Below are 13,427 nucleotides of genomic sequence, written 5' to 3'. Positions count from 1 at the left end.
TCTTGATCCTTAACTAATAAGAATTCATAATATGCTTACAATAGTTTCAGCGTGTGTTTCATTCACGGGTCTCCCATCTGAATGCGTATGTCCTGCTACCCAAACCTTAGTTCTAGTAACTTTCTTAGGCTCATCGCTGTTTCTTTTCTACAAGTTTGATCAAATAAAGTTCTAGTAACTTTCTTAGGTTCAAATAAAGTCATTACTTTTCTCCTAAATTCAAAAAATTAGACAAACATACCATCTCATGAGCTAGGCGACTCATGCCTTTTCGGCTTGTTGTGTGCGGAATTTGAATCTTCCTAAGTCTTCCGTATTTATCACTTTGTACCTATTAACACAACCATCAGATACCATAACTTTTATCTAAAATAAATCGTATACGTAATCAAGCATCATTAACTATAACCTTAAAATCTTTGGTGCACCTAGCTTTCACCCAACTGTTCCAAGCAGAAGAAGATTGGATGTTGCTAGGCTTCATTTTCTGTATCCGAGCCTTGTTTTTAATAGAACGGACTATAGAAGTCAGCCTAGATTTCGAGGCCCTCCACAAGCAACCCATCTGCTTAAAGACTGCATCTTTTTGCCATTCCTCTGTCAAGTTGAACCTCCCCTGTCAAATATTGAAATGTTAAACACTAAAATAATTTAAACTAGTACTCCATCGAAAAAACTTATAAAATTACCTCAATCTCTTCCCATAAAGCGTCTTTTGTTGTTTTTTCGATGTGTCTCCAGTCATCTAGCAATACTGGCACATGCTCCCTCACAAGAGGACCAAGAAAGGAGGAGAGTGTCACTGATCCACTACCGACATGCTCACCTATGGAGTTGAACTCTACATCTACCTTGTCCTCTGCATTTTTGGCCACTTTGCGCATTTTAGTTAGCCCCTTGTCTTCCTCGTTTTGATCTCGGATTGCTGTGTCTGAGTGTCATAGGTGTTGAACACTCCATTGCTAGAAGCAGGGATGGGTTCTTCAACTTCAGTTGGTGAATGTTGATCCACTTCTACGTCTTGCGCCTCTTCCTCAGTCGATTCTTTAGCAGCACTCTCTTCTCTTTCATTAACCTTCGGAGCATTCTTCTTATGTTTCTTATGAACCTCTGACCCGACATGACTTGCATCACCACCTGCTTGACGCTTACTGCGACGGTTTTGCTCATTAACAGCTTGAGATTTCATCATTGCAGAGAACCTGAAACAAAACTAGAATTTTTAGTATCTAAACATCAACAAGGACACCTTCACAGTCTTCCCTAACACAGAAACTCTCATCATCAGATTGATATCCTATATCTTCAATTGGCTGGACTGATGGTTCAAAATCGATCTTCTCTTCTGTCTCTAATTCATGGTATCCTCTTGGTGGTGCCCGCATAACAACATACAAAGGTGAGCTTTCATCTTCTCTAGATTAGAAGACCTGTTTAGCTTGCGATGGCAGAATGTATGGATCGTTTGCAAATGATGACTGGTTCATATGAAGATTGACAAGTGTGAACCCTTCTTCCTCTTTAACTCCTTTCCCTTTGTGAGCCCAACTACACTTAAACAGGGGAACTGGAACATGTGGTAGTCCACCAATATGATCTCCTTTATCACTCCATAGTAAGCTACCATGTCCGCCATTTGCTTAGAATCTTTAGCACTAGCTCGACACATCGAAAATGCGTCATATGCAACCCCACTATTCTGTGTATTGCGCTTTACATCATCAGAATGGTATCGATGTCCATTCACCACGTATCCCTTGTATGTGTGAGCAATATTCCTTGGTCCAAAAGCAAGCCATCTCAGCCTTTTCGAATGTTCCTTCGAGTTATTAGGTATCTAATTAACATGAAACGTGTAGCAGAGTTAATAATCATACAAAAATGTAAAGATTAAAGCATATAATAAGCTCATTTACCTTATCTTTTATCCACTGGGGGAACCTTTCTGTGTGATATTTCCACAGTAGAGTTTCATTTTGTGCGCATCTTTCATCAGTAGCTTGCAGTTCTTCCAAATGCAACTTGCTTTCTTTAAGTTAGACGATGTATAAAATAGAACAACTTTATATATCTAACTGCTGTTTTACTTACCCAATATACGGATCCATGACTGCTGTATTCATGAGGATATAACGATGAGCTATATCTCTCTCCTTATCTGTGAGGGTTACTTCTGTAGCTTTCTGTAATGGTCTTCCTTCAAGGACATTCTGAGTTGCCTCAATATCTTCCTTTCTATTAATTGCTTCTTGGACTGGAACAGATTTTCGAAGGAACTCCATACAAAACGCAATGCATTCACTAGAAAAATATCCCTCAGCCATACAAGCTTCGGGTCGTGCAAAATTCTTGACATAAGCTTTTAGAGTCTTCATATATCTACATACCAGAACATATAAGTTAGTCTATTTATTGAAAGTATACGACAAAGACAAAAAAAAAATTTACCTCTCAAACGGATACATCAATCTGAAGTGCACAGGGCCACCCAAGTGTGCTTCTTTAGCTAGATGGAGAGGAAGGTGAAACATAATGTCGAAGAGTGATGGTGGAAAGAATCTCTCCAACTGGCACATTGTTTCCACAATCTCAGATTCTAGAGTCAGTAGCTTCTCTGGATCAATAACTCGTTTGCAAAGTCTGTTGAAGTAGTTGCAGATACGATTGACAGCTATCCGAGGTCCTTTAGGCAATAAACCTCTCAATGCCACAGAAAAAAGGTTCTGCAGAAGAACGTGATGGTCATGTGACTTCATGCTGCCGATATTGGGAGGATCCAACGAGACACAATTGGATATATTTGCACAATATACATCGGGGCCTCTAAACTTGGATAGCCGCCTAAAGAATTTTTTTTTTCTCTCCCCTGGAAAGCCAGAATGCAGCTGGAGGCAAATAAGTTCTCTTCCCACGCTTTTCTGGATGTAAGTTGCTCCTGATTCCCATGTCTTCTAAATCTTTTCTTGCTTTCAACCCATCCTTTGATTTTGCATTATTCATAAGAATAGATAGTAGTGCGTCTGAGACGTTCTTCACGACGTGCATAACATCTATGTTATGCCTCACAGACATTTCCTGCAAACATTATGTAGAGTTAATTATCAGAAACAATTTAATTAGCTTACATAAATTCAGAAAGTTAAAATTAATTGTAAAGCAGAACGTATACCTTCCAATATGGTAAGTCAAAGAAGATAGACTTTTTTTTCCACCTCCATAAATCATCATCTTCTTCGATTTCTTCAGCTGTTGCAGCTTCATCATCGTCATCTTCTGCTTCTGCCCTTTTACGCTTCCCCTTTTTAGCTAATGGTCTTCCAAAATCATTTCTAAATCCTCTAAGGCTGTCAAATATTTCTTTCCCACTCTGAATCCTCTTTGAAACACCAGACTCCACTGTGTTGTCAAACCAACCCTTTCTACGTCTGTAGGGATGACCAGGCATCAGTCGCTTCCTGTTGCCCATATACACATGTTTCCTACTAAACTTAAGCCATCTATGCGGTGTCTCCTTCCCACATACAATACATGCTTGCTTCCCCTTAACTTTGCATCCAGCTAATGTCCCTAAAGCTGGGTAGTCTGTGATACTCCACAACAACATAGCTCTTAAATTAAAACTCTCCTTCTTAAAGGCATCATAAACTTCAATACCTTCGGTCCACAAGTCCTTGAGGTCCTCTATCAGGGACTGTAGATACACGTCAATGTTGTTGCTAGGTGCTGTTGGTCCAGGTATCAACATCGTCAACATAATGTTCTCCGCTTTCATGCACTGAGTTGGCGCCATATTGTAGTTAACTAGGAGAACCGGCCACGTGCTGTACTTGGTGTTTTGGATCGAGAATGGATTCATCCCATCAGTAGAAAGACCTAGTCTTAGGTTTCTTGCTTCAGCAGCAAATTCCGGCCACTTATCGTTTGCCTGAACCCAAGTCAAAGAATCCATAGGATGCCGCATAGATCCATCTTCAGTTGCATTGTTTAAGTGCCAACACAAATCCTCAGCCAACCATTTCGATCTAAACATCCTCTTGAATCTCTCTTTTATGGGAAAATACCTAAGCACCTTACATGGAACTCCTTTCTTCTCCTCACCAGTGTGCTTATCTCTTTCCCATCTTGATTCACTACATCTTGGACAGCAAACTAACTCCGCATACTGTTTCCTATAAAGGATACAATCATTTTTGCAGGCATGGATGACATCATAACCAAAACCAAACACCTTTAAGAACTTCTTCATCTCATACGTAAACTTAGGCAGAACATTATCTAGAGGTAGCATGTCATGAACTAATGTCATTAGCTGGTCAAAATAGCTCTCTGACATCCCACTCTTGACCTTTATATGGTAAAGACCCATGATAGCAGCAACATTGGTGTATTTCTGACATGTCGGGTACAGTGGAGTCTCGGCATCATCTAACTTCTTCCTAAACCTGTCCTCTTCTGGCCTCTCAATACCATCAAAATCCTCTGAATTCTGCTTCTCAAATGGTGTCTTGACATCGCTCGCTATAAAAGCTGTCCTCATCAACTCATAAGCCTCATTTTCAGACGTCTGAACATCAGCTGTCTTATCTGGCCTTATATCCCCCTGTTACTCCAATATTTACATCTCTTGTACTTCTGATCCATCCCTCTGATGAAGAGATGCTCAAAAACTGTCTCTCTTGATTGATGGCGGACATTGCGGCAATCAACGCAAGGGCAGAACATTTCAACTAGATCACCCAATCGTCTTGATGACGAAGAAACAAACTCAGTTGCACCTTGCCTATACTCGAGACTATTCCTGTCAGATGCACACAAATGAAAATTAATTCAGAAGCACAATTTCGTGAATGAAATAAAAAAAGATAAGCTAAACACAGTAATATTTATACCTTGGTAACCAGACCCAAGCTTTATCCATCGAACAACAGCTCCGACTAAATGTATATAAAAACACTAACTTTATTATGCCTCAAGAACACACAAAGACAACTTATAGAAGAATCAGTATAAATCGGTTTGGTTTTACCTGATAAAAATGTCTTCTCTTTTGATTTAAACGACCTGGAAAATAAAAGCAATGATATAATTCAATTGAAACAAAATCAAAAGCTATAGCCAAACCTAGAAAAATACACGACAGATACCTTTCTTGGAAGATCTGAATCTAAAGCTCCCTGCAAAAGAGTAAAAGATCGAATCAATTGGACATGCAACCCTAAATCAGCCACCAGTTAAATAGGAATAAATGATTGGTTTATCAGAAACAAAAAAAAAATACAGATATAAGACGAGATTGTACCTACGATTCAGAATCGAAGAACAGTTGTTGGGTTTTAGAGATTCTGGAAAACCATTACGACGAGATAGAAATAGGAGATTAATGTGTTATTAGAAGAGATTAATTTTTTAGAGCCAGACCAATCGGGAAAATAATTGAGACGAAGAGATAGAGGGGAGATGAGAACTCAGGGGATATAGAGAGAGGGAAGAACCGAAAAAGAAAAAATGAATTAAGTGAAATTGGTAAGCCCGGGCAAATGAAAATTTTGTCCGCCTAACTTATTCGTAGCGCTTCCGCACTAAAGTGCTATGTAAAATGACTATTAAAATTCAACCCAACTAAAGATAGCGTTTACAATTTTATAACCGCTATGTAAACCCAATTACATATCAACCATAGCAGAAACGAAAAAAACGCTATCCTACTCCGCTATAAAAACCTCTTTTTCTTGTATTTTTTTTTTTTTTAGGAGGGGGTTCTTATTGATAATCTAGAGCTTTTCATTTCTAACTTTCTTTGTCCCTAGGGGTTTCTTACTTTAAACACTTTTTTTGGTTCATCACTTTCACTCAATCTCTCTCATTCCCAAGATCAAAAGAATTTAAGCACACAAACCCAACAACCATCCTAGAGGCTAACTCAAATGAGGTCCTAATGCTAGCTAAAGATGAGAACAACCCCATTGTCGCTCCTAATACTCTCAAGATTTTGCACATTACATGCTATCAATAAAAGGCCTCACTCAAGCAAATTAATGTTGGCTTCAAAGAATGGTGATGGTTAATGGGTATGGAGTGCCATTTGGGTTAACAAAGATTGGTACAAATGAGAAAGATAACCCAAATGTGTATAATATCCATGATCAAGTATGCAAATGCCCATATGCAAGAGAGATTAAGTTCATTAAGCCTTAGTTCATTTGGAGTTGGTTTCAAGAACAATGTCAATCATCAAACAAGCAACAAGTTTCAAGAAGAATTTTCAAGGCTCGAAGCTTACAAGCTTTTTCAAGAGATGCTTAACCTACTTGATATGTTTGGCTAGGATGTTAGATTGAGTTATAGACATGTGTACTTTAAAAGGTATTTCAATCCTAGTTCCCTATGCAAATGAGTGCAACCTATATGATCCTAGACATCTAATTTTTTTGGATTTTCTATGCAAATAGATGTATGCTCTAGACTCAATCTTAAAAATGCAACTACATGCTTCTTTTTGTTGTTTTTTTAAATTTTTCAAATTTGTTTTGGATTTTCTATGCAAATATGTATCTACAATGCATGTCATAAAACACTTTAAGATGATTAAATACTTCGTACCTCCCCCACACTTGAATAACACAGTCTCTGTGTGTCCAAGAGAGGAAGAGATACCGAAAAGAAAGTTAAATGAAAACTAAACTGGTATATACAATGGTGAGGTGATGGAGTACCTGTCTAAGCGTCCGGGAAAAAGGCTGTGGCCTCGTCTCTGGTGTCATCGGGGAAGGTAGTGAAGTATGCTTGAGGCTCGCTGGCAACCTTCTCATTGTTGGTTTCGTCATCGGTTGAGACTTATTCCCGGAGTTGGATTCAGGAACTTCGGGGTTTCGTGCCAGACGTAAGAGCTGGTGGGCAGTTAGGGGAGGTCCAAGGGCCAAAGAAGGGTTTGTGACAGGGTGAAAGGGTTGGGGTTGAGGAACTGAGGTGTCTCTAGTGACAAAGTCTTCAGAACTACATCCTCCTATTCCTCCTCTAACCAAAAGATCAGCCACTTTCTTCATGAATTGAGCTGAAGCTTCAGCTTGCCTCTTCACTGTCTTTTTAAGCTCCTTGTACTTGGTCTTTAGCTTGAAGATTGTCCTGTCCTGAGCCTAGTTCCATCTTTAAAGATTGCCAATGTGCTCATGAGCTTCACGGAGAGGGCCGTGGGGTAGAGCTGTCGAGCGCTGAGTAAAGTTGTAGCGAGGAGGGCCATAGATGGGGGTAGCAGATTCCCTTTGTGTAGCAGCACTTGGTTCTGCTCTTACTCCACCCTTCTTTCTTCTAGGAGCAGTCACATGATCAATGGGGCCATGTGATCCAAAGAATTCTGATTCAGCTATGTTGAAGTGGATGATCCCCAGCTTCTCTATGCATGTGAGCTCACTATTTGGAAGCAGCAATTCAGCCATCTTTCCCTTGAGGAAGTATGTGTAGATAACTTTCTCATGGTACCTCCCATTAATGTAAGTAGCAATCCTCAAATAACGAGCATCAATGAACGATGGTCCTTTGGAATCATTCCCCAAGTTCACACCTTGAGCTATCAGCAGTGGAGTTATCAAACCACCAATTCCAAGCTGAGGAGATGAATCACTTGTAGTCCAAACCCAATCCTTGTAGTACATGAGGCGCTCCACAAAGAGACCAACCATTCCGAAGTCTTCGAAGATGATAGTTGTGGGAAACGTCATCTCATCAATCTCCTCAAACTCTTCTAGCTGTTCAGGTGTGACATTATCTCTAACAGCTCGGTAGAGTAACCTCAACTCTTCTTCATTGACTGTCCCCGGCTCCTTTCGAGGGTAGAGTGTGTGGACGAGTATCCTGTGAAGATAGCGCACTGCTGGATGTCTGATGGCCGAGTTCTTGTCATGACCAGTAGCACGCGGATTTCCACTTATCACTCTCCAAACACCATTAGGGAGTTTGTTGAATCTTGGGAGAGTTTGGTCCTCATTGTCTTCAAGCCCCATCATTGCTCATATGTCTTTGAAGCTCATGTAATGAGTCTTTCCATTGACCTTAAACTTGATCTTGCCCCACCCTTGTCTCACGTGCTCAACTTCATGGAAAGTAGCTTCAAGAGTTGCAAGGAACTGACATGAAACTTCCTTATAAGTAGGATACACCATGAAATAGAAGCTCTCCATCTTCATGTGTTGAAGCATTGTCCTAATATCTACTTCGATTCCTAGCTCTTCCATCATCTTGGTGTTAGCGGAGCGCGTTGGAACCCACGAAACACCATTAAACAAGTGATGATAGAGCTTATCAGCTGTTGGTGTCTTGCTCTTGTCCTTATCAAGAGCAATCCCCTTTCCTTTAGACATCTTGGCTTTCTTTGAAGGAGCTGGCTCTTCTCCTCCTTCATCCCTAGCAGAAGATGTCACAGCTTTACCCTCTCTCTTCTCTCTTTCTTTTGCCTTCTTCTCAGCCAGAACTTGTTGCCTAGATGTTCTCTCTACTCCTCGTTGACTTGGCTCAGAAGGATCTAGGGGCTTTCCCCTAAGTGCAGTTTCTCTCTTTGTAGCTGCTGCCTTCTCAGCCTCCATATCTGTTTTGTTTGTCTTTGTCATTGTACCTGTAACATTCAAACCTTGGTAGAGTATTAGCAAGAGGTGCAAAAGAAGAGTAAAAGTGAAGTTGCTAATGTGAATTCAATCAACTGAACAATCAGCCTTAGTCAAAACTATCACATTGCAACATCAATAGAGAACTAGGTCTAAGTCATAGAGTTTTAAACAAAGAATCTAGTTCCTCAATGTTCTCAAGCATGAAAATGACAATTAAGTGTGTTTTCATTGAAAATTGTGCTCGAAATTGAGAGGAATTCCTAAGAAAACTCTAAAACATCCAAATACCTCAATCCAAACAACATTTAAACTCAACGTGGGCAGTTTCGAAAATTCCCAAATCTCAAGAACCCTAATTTTTCAATTTCGGATTCAATTCAATTCTACCATAAAATTAGCAACCCAAGATGATACATAAGCTTTCCCTAGTCAAATTCACAAGAATCAAGCAAGAAATTAAGTTAAATTTGAGTTTTAATTTCTAGGGTTCATGAACCTACGAAATTCATCTTTGAATCTCCATACCTTGCTTGGATTAGAATGAAAAGATGAATTGATTCAAGAAAATAGATTATAGGGGCGAAAGCTTGGATTTAGAAACAAGAATAGGCGGATTTGGTTAAGATTTGAGTGAGTTATGGGGTTTTTGGAGTTGGGAAATTTGAGAGAGTGTGTTTGTATTTAGGGAAAAAGAGAGGAAAACGGGAGAGAGAGAGAGACGGGAGCGGAGTAGGGTTAGGGAGAAGTCGGGTCGAGTCGTCGGGTATGGGTCGGGTCATCGGGTTTCGGGTCAAGAAATCGGCTGTCGTGGAGCGGCTTCGGTACCTCGCTGCCATGCCCCGCTCCAACTCCGTTTATATTTTTGGATTTTAACGCGTGACTCCCGCCCCCCGCTGCGTCTCCCCGTGCCGAATCATCGTCTGAACCTTCGAGTCGTGGCGCGACGTCAAGGCCCCGCTGCCATCACCTCGCTCCGAACTTGATTATAAACTCTGTTTTGACGCGCGAGTACCAGACCCCGCTGCCATCACCCCACACCAACTTTGGCTTCCATTTTTTAGTTTTGACTCGCGGTTTCATCACCTCGCAACACTAGCTCGCTCCAGGTAAGCTCGAGCTATCGACACGCAGAGCGACCTCTAGACCTTGCTGCGTCACCCCGCGCTGAGATGCTTCGAGTCAACTAGTTTACGGCGCGACGTGCTCACCCCGCTGCCACACCTCGCTCTAGTGCAATTTAACTGAAAACTGATCTTTCAAACTGCTGGAGACCGGTTTTACCCACCAAACTTGATGTGAACTCGTCTCACTTATCAAAAAGTCCTAAAAATAAATATGTACAAGGATAGTCATGGGATTTCCTCCCAAGTGAGCTTGTTTTAAGTCTCTAGCTTGACTTTGTTCCCTTTTGGCTAGGCGGAGATGGGGTCGGAGAGTGGAACTGAGATTCCTTACTCCTCTGTTGTGGTTCCCATCTAGAGCTTAATTCTCTGCCCATTCACTGTAAAGTCTCCACCATTTTTGTTCCATAACACAATTGCTCCATATGACATAACTTCCTTGATCTTGAAAGGACCGGACCATCTAGACTTGAGCTTTCCGGGAAACAACTTCAGTCTAGAGTTGTAGAGAAGCATTTGATCTCCAGCACTGAACTCTTTCTTCAAGATCTTCTTGTCATGAAAAGCTTTGGTTTTCTCCTTGTAGAGCCTTGAGTTCTCAAAAGCATCCAGTCTAATCTCATCTAGCTCATTGAGTTGGAAAATTCTTTTCTCCTTGGCACTCTTGATGTCAAAATTCAGAAACTTAACAGCCCACAATGCCTTGTACTCAAGCTCAACTGGTAGATGACAAGCTTTTCCATACACAAGGTTGAAAGGTATGGTACTCAAAGGAGTCTTGTAAGCTGTTCTATAAGCCTAAAGCGCATCATCAAGCTTGTCAGACCAATCTTTCCTTTTAGTTCCCACAATCTTCTCTAGGGTAGATTTGATTTCCCTGTTGGAGATCTCAACTTGCCCACTTGTCTGAGGATGGTAAGGTGTTTCTACCTTGTGCTTCATACATTTCTTCTTGAGAAGACCTTTAAACATCTTGTTGATGAAGTGAGAGCCTCCATCACTGATCACAACTCTTGGAATTCCAAACCTTGGAAAGATAATGATCTTGAACATCTTGATCACCACTCTAGAATCATTGGTGGGGCTTGCTACAGCTTCCACCCATTTGGAGACATAGTCAACAGCTACAAGGATGTACTTGTTGCCAAAAGAAGATGGGAATGGTCCCATGAAATCAATACCCCACACATCAAACACTTCCACTTCTAGAATTGGGTTTTGAGGCATCTCATTCCTTTTGGTGATGTTCCCTCTCCTTTGGCATGAATCACATTTAGAGACAAAGTCTTGAGTGTCTTTGAACATATGAGGCCATCAAAACCCAGCTTGTAACACCTTTGAAACAGTCTTGAAAGTAGAAAAATGACCTCCATAGGATGATCCATGACAGTGTGTAAGGATCCCATCAACTTCTTCTTTAGCTACTACTCTTCTATAGAGTTGATCTCTACAAAGTATGTAGAGGTAAGGCTCATCCCAATTGTATCTCTACACATCTTTGTAGAACTTCTTCTTGGCATATCCCTCAAGACCCAATGACTCTCTTCCACAAGCTAAGTAGTTCACCAAATCAGCATACCAAGGATCTTTCTCTTCAGTTGCCTTCACTTCTTCATGCTTCTTTCCAGTTTCACAAACTGCTACTACTGCTCTAATAGCCATGATCTGTTCTTCTGGAAGCCCTTCATCAATGGGGATCCCACACTCAATCTTCAGTCTAGACAAGTGGTCAGCTACACCATTCTCAACTTCTGGCTTGTCTTTGATCTCAAGATCAAACTCTTGTAGCAGCTCAACAGTCTTGGCTTAGCATCCTTCTTGGCCAAAAGGTGTCTCAATGCAGCATGATCAGTGTAGACTATGACTTTTGACCCAACCAAATAGCTTCTGAAATTCTCAAAGGCATAGACAATGACTAACAGCTCCTTCTCAGTTGTAGCATACTTCATTTGGGCTTCATCGAGAGTTCTACTTGCATAGTAGATTACATGAGTCTTCTTGTCTTTCTTCTGACCAAGGACAGCTCCCACAGCATAGTCACTAGCATCACACATGATCTCAAAGGGAAGATCCCAATCTGGTGGCTGCACAATGGGGGCACTAACCAGCTTATCCTTCAATGTCTTGAGTGCTCCAAGACACTCCACATAAAAGTTGAAAGCAGCCTCCTTGCATAGAGCTTAGTCAATGGTCTAGATATAAAGGAGAAGTCTTTGATGAATCTTCTATAGAATCCGGCATGACCAAGGAAGCTTTTAATGTCTTTCACTGTCTTTGGAGGAGCTAACCCAATCATCACATCAATCTTGGCCTTGTCCACCTCAATCCCCTTCTTTGAAATCTTGTGTCCAAGCACAATCCCTTCCTTAACCATGAAATGACACTTCTCCCAGTTCAGCACAAGGTTGGTGTCCTCACATCTCTTTAGGACCCTGCAACGATTGGACAAACAAGCAGAAAACGAAGATCCGTAGACAGAGAAGTCATCCATTAACACCTCCAAAACATCCTCTATAAGATTAGATAAAATAGACATCATGCATCTTTGGAAAGTGGCTGGAGCATTACATAGCCCAAATGACATCCTTCGATAAGCAAAGGTACCATAAGGGCATGTGAAAGTCGTTTTCTCTTGATCATTTGGATGTATGGGGATTTGGAAGAACCCTGAATACCCATCAAGAAAACTATAATAGGGATGATTGGCAAGTCTATCTAGCATTTGATCAATGAATGGCAATGGAAAATGATCCTTTCTAGATGTTGAGTTAAGTTTTCTATAATCTATGCACATCCTATGTCCCGTTATTGTTCTTGTTGGAATTAGTTCATTCTTATCATTTTTAACCACAGTTATTCCACCCTTCTTTGGAACTACATGCACGGGAGACACCCAATTGCAATCTGAAATAGGATAGATTACACCTGCATCTAGGAGTTTTAGAATCTCTTTCTTAACAACATCTTTCAAGTTGGGTTCAACCTTCTTTGATGTTCTATAGAAGTCATAGATTCATCCACTAGATGTATCCTATGCATGCATAAAGAAGGTGATGTCCCTTTAATATCATCTAATGAATAGCCTATTGCCTTTCTATACTTTTTAAGTTCATTCAAAAGTTTAGACAATTCGTTTTCATTCAGTTCACTACTCACAATGACAGGATATGTTTCATTAGGTCCAAGAAATGCATACCTTACACCAAGGGGAAGAGGTTTAAGCTCCACTTTTGGTGCTTTGAGTTCACTCCAATCATCTTCTTGGAGGTTCTCTTGTTTATCAACTGAGGCAGCATGATGAACTTCTTGTGAAAGCTCTATGAAGTTGTCTTCTCCACTTTTCTCCTTGTGGCAGTCTAGCATCCTCACATGCCTTGCACTCTCCTCATCTTCTATCAATTGAGTCACTCTATCAACTTTTAGGGCATGTTGAAGAGAGTCCTCAATAGCTAATTCTTCCAAATACTCTTCAGCCAAAGCTTCCATCTCTTCAATGTAGAATTCTTGGCTTTGGGTAGTGGGCTTTCTTCATCACCTCCTTGATGTCAAAATGCAGGATGTTCCCTTTGCCAAGATGAAGATCAATCTTCCCTTCCTTAACATTCACAACAGCTCCTGTGGGAACCGAAATTCGCACTGTCGATTTCCGTTTAAATAAGGAAACTAGGAAAACCCTAATTTCCCAGAGGACCCGGATATCTGCTAATTA

This window comes from Brassica napus, chromosome C1, assembly GCF_020379485.1.
Source record: "Brassica napus cultivar Da-Ae chromosome C1, Da-Ae, whole genome shotgun sequence".
Lineage (NCBI taxonomy): Eukaryota > Viridiplantae > Streptophyta > Magnoliopsida > Brassicales > Brassicaceae > Brassica > Brassica napus.
Note: the sequence above shows the minus strand (reverse complement) of the source record.